General features: G+C 40.3%; 1 pseudogene; it reads left to right on the forward strand.

Annotated features, from left to right (window-relative positions):
* Nucleotides 1-2,910: 2,910 nt before the first annotated feature.
* LOC146629133 (uncharacterized) lies at nt 2,911-7,728 on the forward strand (annotated as a pseudogene).
* The last annotated feature ends 261 nt before the right edge of the window (nt 7,729-7,989 follow it).

The following is a 7,989-nucleotide window of genomic DNA, read 5'->3' on the forward strand; positions in this document are numbered from 1 at the left end:
TTTGTTTTTTATTGCCTTAATCTATTTGATAGCTCAAGAGTAAATCCTTTAGAAGAAGTATATTTTTTACCTGTCCGCCCTCCCCTCCCCCTCTGGCTGCTATTTCCTTTTAGTGCATCTATAAGAACTGCTGATTGTCATTGTAATTATCACGCACGAGAGTACATTGATGTGGGCGGGGGGGTGTTCAGATTTTTGGATACCCTAAAATAATTATAATATGATCAGCGATTTTCTATTTTATGTGGAACAATATTATGTACTTTGAAGCCTATTTTGATGCTGGAACATGCCTTGACAGAATACTATGTCAGTATTTGCTATGTAAATCTATTATACAGTAAACTGCTCACTTCCTGAGGCAAATGATGAAATTAAAAGTGTACATATTCATCTCCTGAAAAATTAAACTGGATACGTTTTAAATAACATGTAGAGGAATATTTCTTTTTTGGGGGTAAAAAAATGAAATATTTTACTTTGCCTTTTTTTTGTCTTTTTTTTTTTTTTTTTTTTTTTAAAGTACATAAATCATTTTAGCATACTTTTGAGAATATTTGTCAGCCTAAATGTGTGCATTTTGTTCTGTCTATAAAAAGATGCCATCACATACTAAACATCACCCGTAGAAGCATTAACCTAACGTGACTTTTCCTTATTTGCTTATTAATAAACACCACTGGAGGGAGAGATTACAGCTTGTATAACTGTGGGTTACTAGAACGACTACATCTGCGCTCCACACAGTTCCTGCACAATTACGGAATAATAAGGATCTTGATGTTGAATCTCTATGGAGGCTATTGACTTTTCAAGAGATAATTAAAGCGGTAGTTTGAGATCAGAGAGCAGACCTCTTTAAACTGTGATTCCAAAATCAACCGTATAAGTAAGTCAACAGTTCAGTGGTCTTCAACAGAGATTACACATTCGAGCCCTTACATTGTGTTAACTGTCTGATGACTCCATTGCAATGTTTGTCTTACAGGTTCTCATGTAATGTATGCCCATACTCTTTATGTAGTGATTCATCTAAAATGCCCTGATTTAATCTACTTGCCTACATCCAGCTCAAGCAGGAGGTATTGGAGCAGAGATGGCTTGTCTTTTACCAGTTTTTAACCACCGTGTGGTGCCAAAATTCAGTGTTTTATAATTGTAAAACAATTCTGGAAATATTGCTATGTGTTCAAACATATTCATGATTGTTTTAAATGGCTGTTTAGTTACCCAGATATGCAAAATAAAGCTTATATTGCCCAATACATACTGGACAGCATTTTTATGGTTGCCTCAAGGCTGGTTTTTCTTATAGGCATACTGTTAAAATGTTTCATTGGCACATGTAATTCTGTAAAAGAGAGGCTTCCCATTGTGTTGTTGACCCAGGGCAATTATCCAAAAGTGTCCAATAAATATTGTTTATATCTCATTGTTAATGCCGTTACTATTTCAGTCAATATTAAGTGCAGTGGTGTTATTTACCTCTCACAGATCATGGTTCAATGACGATCTAATTCTAAATTAGTCAAAACCTGACTTGATATTTAGCAAACGAGTCACTGACATTCTAGTGGGCCCTGACGCTGTCTTTATTATGTTTAATGGAGAAATTCCAGTTCCCTCATTTGGTATATAATCATCAGATTCAGAATTAATATCATTATGGCCTTCATCTTCAGACACAGCTTCATCCTCTATCACCAAAGTTGAGTTCCAGAGCTTTCGACTTTACTTCTGCTGCTCATTTTGTAAACTCTGACAGACCAGTGTGTCACATCTAGCTGCAGAGTATAATGTTGTTAGAGTCCTCTGGGTGTGAGCACACAACCCTCACCCACCTGGTATTCAAACCTTATGTTTGCAAGGAGCAGCCAGCCAGGAAGATGACCTAGAGTGGCTTGTTTCAGAGTATGAACTGAGGGAACTCCACCAATACCCAGTGTAAGAAAGATAAGGTTACTCAATTGTGAATTATGCAAATCAGAGCCAGCCTGCGCATGAGCACACTAACCAGCTGCTTTGGGAGCGGGATTATAAGCATTACAATAATACTTAGGCGTTAAATTCTTTTACTTTTTTGCCCTTTTGTATATTTCAAGAACAAAACATTTAACTTGTTTTCAACATTTTATTTTCTGTAGTTTCATTGTATGTCGTTGTTGTACACAGGCGTTTACCAGAAGTTGCCCATTTGTCATAACTCACCCCATATACCATCTCAGATGCACTAGAGGTGTTTTTGTTTCTCTGTAGATCTGATGAAATGAATCAAGGACAGGCTTAATAAATGTAGGTAAGCCATTCACACTGGCGATTATATAAGATAAGATAAGATAGAACTTTATTAATCCCTCGGGTGGGTTCCTCTGGGAAATTCGATTTCCAAAAAAGCACAGCACCGACAGAAGTTACAGAGTTATACACACACACATATATATAAATACAGAGACAGTAGTATATAGCCAAATACTACATGGCAGCACATCATGGGAGTGACTGAAAGAGTGTCTGGTATTGAGAGTACCGTACTATCTTGATACCAGACGTGGGGGAATCACATGCGTAACACGAACAGAGGCATATTGGATTTGTACCCTTAAGCCCACCAGTTATCCTGGTCTTAATGAGGAGTTCTCTGTTTTTTTTGTTATTTTGTTTTTACAATTACCTTGGTCCTTTATTAGGGTCATTGTTTTTGTAGTCGAATAGGTTGACCTAGTCTTTACTAATGGTGCTATATGTTTAGCATTACTGCTGTTGTATCTATTGAATCTATTATAATCTATATTCTTTTTTGTAGAAAGTCTGCCTGAATGACTGTCGTGGATTTAGATTATCCAAATGTAAGTGAAGAAAGTCTTTACCTTCCCTTAAGTACAGTGGCAGTGGATGTGGGCTGGAGATGCAATGACCTTAAAGGTGGCCATCTTCACTGACCACACCATCTGTGACGGAGGACTCATCTCTCCTGGTGTCCTGCAAGAAAACAATCATATTTATTAAGAACACCAACTTATTTGCTTTCTTAAAACATTTTTTCTACATTTGCTATAGAACAGACCCCCAATTTAGACAATCTCAGGCTCCCTCCCCACCATAGAAGTAACATTCAATGTCCCACTTGTCAGCCTGGATAGCCCTGACCACCATCCGACACACAATAATGTCAGGAAAGCATATTTTTGAAAAGGGCTATGCAAACATGGCCAATAACTTTTCGTTCTGATGATCTGCAAAATGATTTGGGCACAAAACAAATTTCACTGTTCAAAAACTTGCAGACTTCACTAAATACAGTGTAGACAGTGTGGACCCTCTAAACTAAGTTTGTGGGATATGATCTTTCAATAAATGCAGATCAAACTTGTTTGTATTTACTTACACAGCATGTCTTGTAGAATTTGTAAATTAGTTTGGACATGGTAAGAACAAGAAAACACGTCTGTGAAGGTTCTCAGTCATCCAGGTCATCGTACAGCATGCTGTACAGTGCAGCGAGGAATGCCCAGACCTCTACATTGGAGAGACCAAACAGCCACTTCACAAGCGCATGGCACAACACAGAAGAGCCACCTCCACAGGACAAGACTCAGCAGTCCATCTGCATCTTAAGGATAAAGGACACTCTTTCGAGGATGCCAATGTTCACATTTTGGACAGAGAGGACAGATGGTTTGAAAGAGGAGTGAAAGAAGCCATCTATGTCCACTGTGAGCGACCATCTTTGAACAGAGGCGGGGGTTTACGACACCAACTCTCTGCCATCTATAATCCAGTTTTGAGATCCCTTCCCAGACGCCTTAACGCCCACTCACATCCTGGGCCATCTGACCTCAGGAATTCGCATGATAAGGTGGGGCCAGGTTTCACAATGAACTCACCCGAAACTCTGGCTGATTGGGACCCACGCCCAGTTTCACACCTTGGCTCTGGCGATTAGAGGATCATCAGGGGGTCCTTTTGTCCCTCTGTGGGGGGATACTCCCACTAGGTTTATATCTGGGACTCTCCACCATTTGACCTTAGAACTGAAGAAGCTTCTCGGATGAGAGGTGAAACGTCTTCAAGCAACTTAAAGAAGTCCAGACGCTTTTCTTTGCAAGCTCCTTTGAACACAAGAAAACACTTTCTCTGTTTATTCTGCTGTCTCTGCTGCTCATCTGCAGAAGTGATGAGTATCTCAGCCTTCCACAGAGTTAGCCTTTTGTTCTCTTAATTTATATGATATAATTGACTTTAAGATCAGTTGTTGATCTTTTCACTCCATCTCTCCTGTTTTATTTCTCCCTGATCTCACTTGCTACAGTGACTACAATAAAAACATCACGTTTCTGGAACAGCACATATGTGCATGCTCAATACAAATCTCACTGCCAGTAAGGACCTCGGTCACAAAGAGAAAACCTCAACATATAATATACACAATACATAAATCACAGCTGTCATAATGTGTACCAAAATTAGGGATTAATACTGTCTTCTTAGTCGTTACAACACTTTCTGTCACCTAGAGCAGTTTAATGTCTCCAGACCAGCCTTAAAGAAGTGCTCACTGATCTTTGAAAATGAATACACTGTGAGTGTGTGAACAAATGTAATTGTTCTCAAGCCCCATGGATACAATCATAGTCTAACTGTACACTGCAATGTAGTGCAAATAATCAAGCATATATACTGCAGTTAAGAAAAGAGGCAGAGAGGTCTGTGAGCAGGGACCTTTAAAAATGCTAAATTTTCGGTTTTATCTTTTACCAGAATCACACTCTTACTTTTCTGTGTTAATGTATTTTAAGCTAATTGTACCTTCTGTACAGTTTCCTACTAATGGCAAGAAAGTGAAACTGGAATGTGCTAAAAATAGAGAATTGTCCTTTAAAGTGAATCTAAATATTTTCATTCCTCTGTCTAAAAGAAGCTTCATCTCCTCTCTCTGTTTATACCAACTCTCTTGTCTGATTGGCTTTTGGTGACTCAGATTTGAAGTTTGCCAAACAGAAAAATGAATATTATTTTCACTGAATGTTTTCTACCAGTAAATATTTTTCAAACATTTGTTTCCAGTTTCTGTCTTTCCATGTGTTGTCCCTTAATCTGAACTGGACCCAAATGAAGCAGAGTGTAATGACCTCCTATGAGCCATCCTGTCACAGTGAGTGTAAGCGTCAGCATAAAATACTGGCTCTGTGATTTACAATGTGAGCTATTCATGGTGGCCTAAAACAAACTGTGTGCGTGCTCTTGTTGTTAAGAGGAATCATCCTGCGAAGCCAGAAGTCAGTGTCACCTCTGTTTCCTTTTTGTCCAAAGTGAACAGTCGTGAAAAGATCAATTCATACAGAAGTGAAGTGCAGTGGAAGCAGCAGGATCAGTCATGGATGCACCAGTTTGTTTGCAGTCCGTTTTGTGGAACTACCAGGGAGCCTGGAGTGACTGGAGCCCCACTGGATTATCACCAGTAGGAAGAGAGAAAAAAAAAACTAACCATGTAGAACCTTTTTGTAGAATCGTTGCAAATTTTCCATCACCCACTGGATGTGATCTGAGAATATTTATACAATACTTACGCAAGAATGCTGTTTGTTGACTTCAGCTCAGCATTCAGTACAGCTATTCCCTCCAAGCCGATCACCAAACTTGTGGATCTTGGAATCAGCACCTCCATCTGTAACTGGATCATGGACTTTCTGACCAACAGACCCCAGCATGTTAGGTCAGGCCATAACTGCTTTACCACCATCACACTCAACACTGGCACTCCACAGGGCTAGAGGGAAGAGGTAAAGCACCTAGCTGCTTGGTGCTGACATTAACCTGCTTCTGAGTACCAGCAAAACCAAAGAGCTCATTGAGGACTTCACGAGAGAGAAGATAAATGGCATCTAAATCTACATAAATGGCACAGCTGTTGACGGGTCTCCAGCTTCAAGTTCTTGGGGACCCACATCTCTGAGAATCTGACCTGGTCAACTAACATCTCCAGCCTAGTCAAGAGGGTCCATCAGCACCTCTTTTTCTTGAGAGCACTGAAGAAGAACCACATACTGACATACTGAGTAACTTCTACCGCTGTGCAATAGAGAGCATCCTGACCAACTGTGTCACAGTCTGGTATGGGAATTGCTCTGTTGCTGACCACAAGGCACTGCAGTGGGTGGTGAAAACCGCCCAATGCATCATAGGGACTCCACTTCCTGCCATTGCGGAGGTCCATAAGAAGATATGTCATTCTCAGGGACTCCTCTCATCCTGTCAATAAACGCTTCCAGCTTCTCCCCTCCAGAAGGTGCTACAGGACCCTTCAGACTAAAACCAGCAGGTTTAGAAACAGCTTCTTCCCCACAGCTGTCACCCTACTGAGCTCAGTCTCCTGCTGAACCTTTCCATCCACACTCACTTAACCCTTCTACACTCCTCCTCCCAGGGACCATGATCATTTCATTCTCAACATTCACTGTATGCTCACATTGGTTAATGCTATAGTTTTAGGACACTGACATAGTATAGTCTCCTTTATACTGCGTACGTACACTGTTCACTATTATAGTCTGTTCAGAGAGCTACGCTTCCACTACTGTAGATATATTCATAGTGCTCTGTAGATCTGTTTATCCACACGCTACATCTGTATATATGTAGCACATCTGTATATTTGTTCATAGTAAACCTCTATATCTGCCCCGTCTGTATAGCAATATAGAACATCTGTATGCTGTACATTTGTCTGTAGTTCAGCTGTATTGTTGGTCTCTCTGTACATAATCTGTTCATAACTATTCCACCATTTATACTACATGTATCTGTATATATCAGTACATCTGTATATTTGCTCTCTACTTAACTTACTTGTATACAGTCTTCTCTTGTTTTGCACTTACTGCTCTTGCACTTCTGATTAGATGCAAACTTTATTTCGTTACCCTGTATGTATACATGTGTAATGACAATAAAGTTGAATTCTAAATCCTATCCTAAATATTCAAATAAATCACAGCTACAGGAGAAGTTTTCAGAAGTGATTTAATTTATTTGCCAGGGCAGAGGCTGGAGCAAAGCAAAGACATTTAGTGGGGTCCAGACCTCAGACAGTCATATGCAAAAGATTTGAATTCAGACGTTAATAATTAAATGAAGGGTAAATAAGTAAAGATGGGACTGAAGCGAGGGAGAAAGAAAAAGTGATGTTAAAGTTTCTTCTCAAAGGCAGCAGCTACAGTGAGCCAGGGTAGTGTGAAATCTGAGAAGCTCAACACTGATCAATTTAGGCTCCCGAATCTAGATTCAGGCATGTGCAGTTGTGAAGAGGCCAGTAAAGAGAGCATGGAGACAGCATCAACATGACTGATAGGCATGATGAAAAGCCTGAGGGCAAGGACGAGAATGAGGGAGAAAATAAACAAAAGGCAGTTTTTCAGAGGCTGTTTGGAAGGAGCAGAGGTGTGTTTGGGAAGTTTATTCAGGTTTGTTCTGATTATGAAGCAGCAGGCTAACCGCCTGGAGCCTCCCAGCTTGGATTCAGGTGGATCCAGCGGTGGAGAAGAGGAGCAGCAGTGCTTTACTATACTCCCTGCTCTCTCTTACCACAACTGCCTTTGAACTTGCCTGGCCTGGCCAGGTCTGAGTCCAGCTTTGCAACTCCAGCCACTACAATTTGCTCTGATGTCTACAGGCAGGTCAGTGGAGCCCTCTGGTGATGGATACATGCCAGTGAAACAGGAGGAGACCTGACAACAGACAGCAGGTTTAACTAGCAGGACGAAGTAGCATGTAGTACTTGAAGAAGGCATCACAGCCAGTCAGTTCTCAGGAAAATGGAACGTCACATAAATATTTCTCTTCTTTGATTTTCATCAATGTATTTCCTTTGATACATTTTCTGTCAATATTTATGCTTGATTAGAAGCTCATAGGCAGTTCCTGTCACTCTACAATAAAATAATGTAAAGGTTACCCTCTCTGCCATCCCACTAGCTGACCTAACTGCCACAA

Source organism: Diplotaxodon limnothrissa, linkage group LG7, assembly GCF_057381915.1.
Source record: "Diplotaxodon limnothrissa isolate DT_005_m linkage group LG7, D_limnothrissa_male_GT1.1, whole genome shotgun sequence".
Classification (NCBI taxonomy): Eukaryota; Metazoa; Chordata; class Actinopteri; order Cichliformes; family Cichlidae; genus Diplotaxodon; species Diplotaxodon limnothrissa.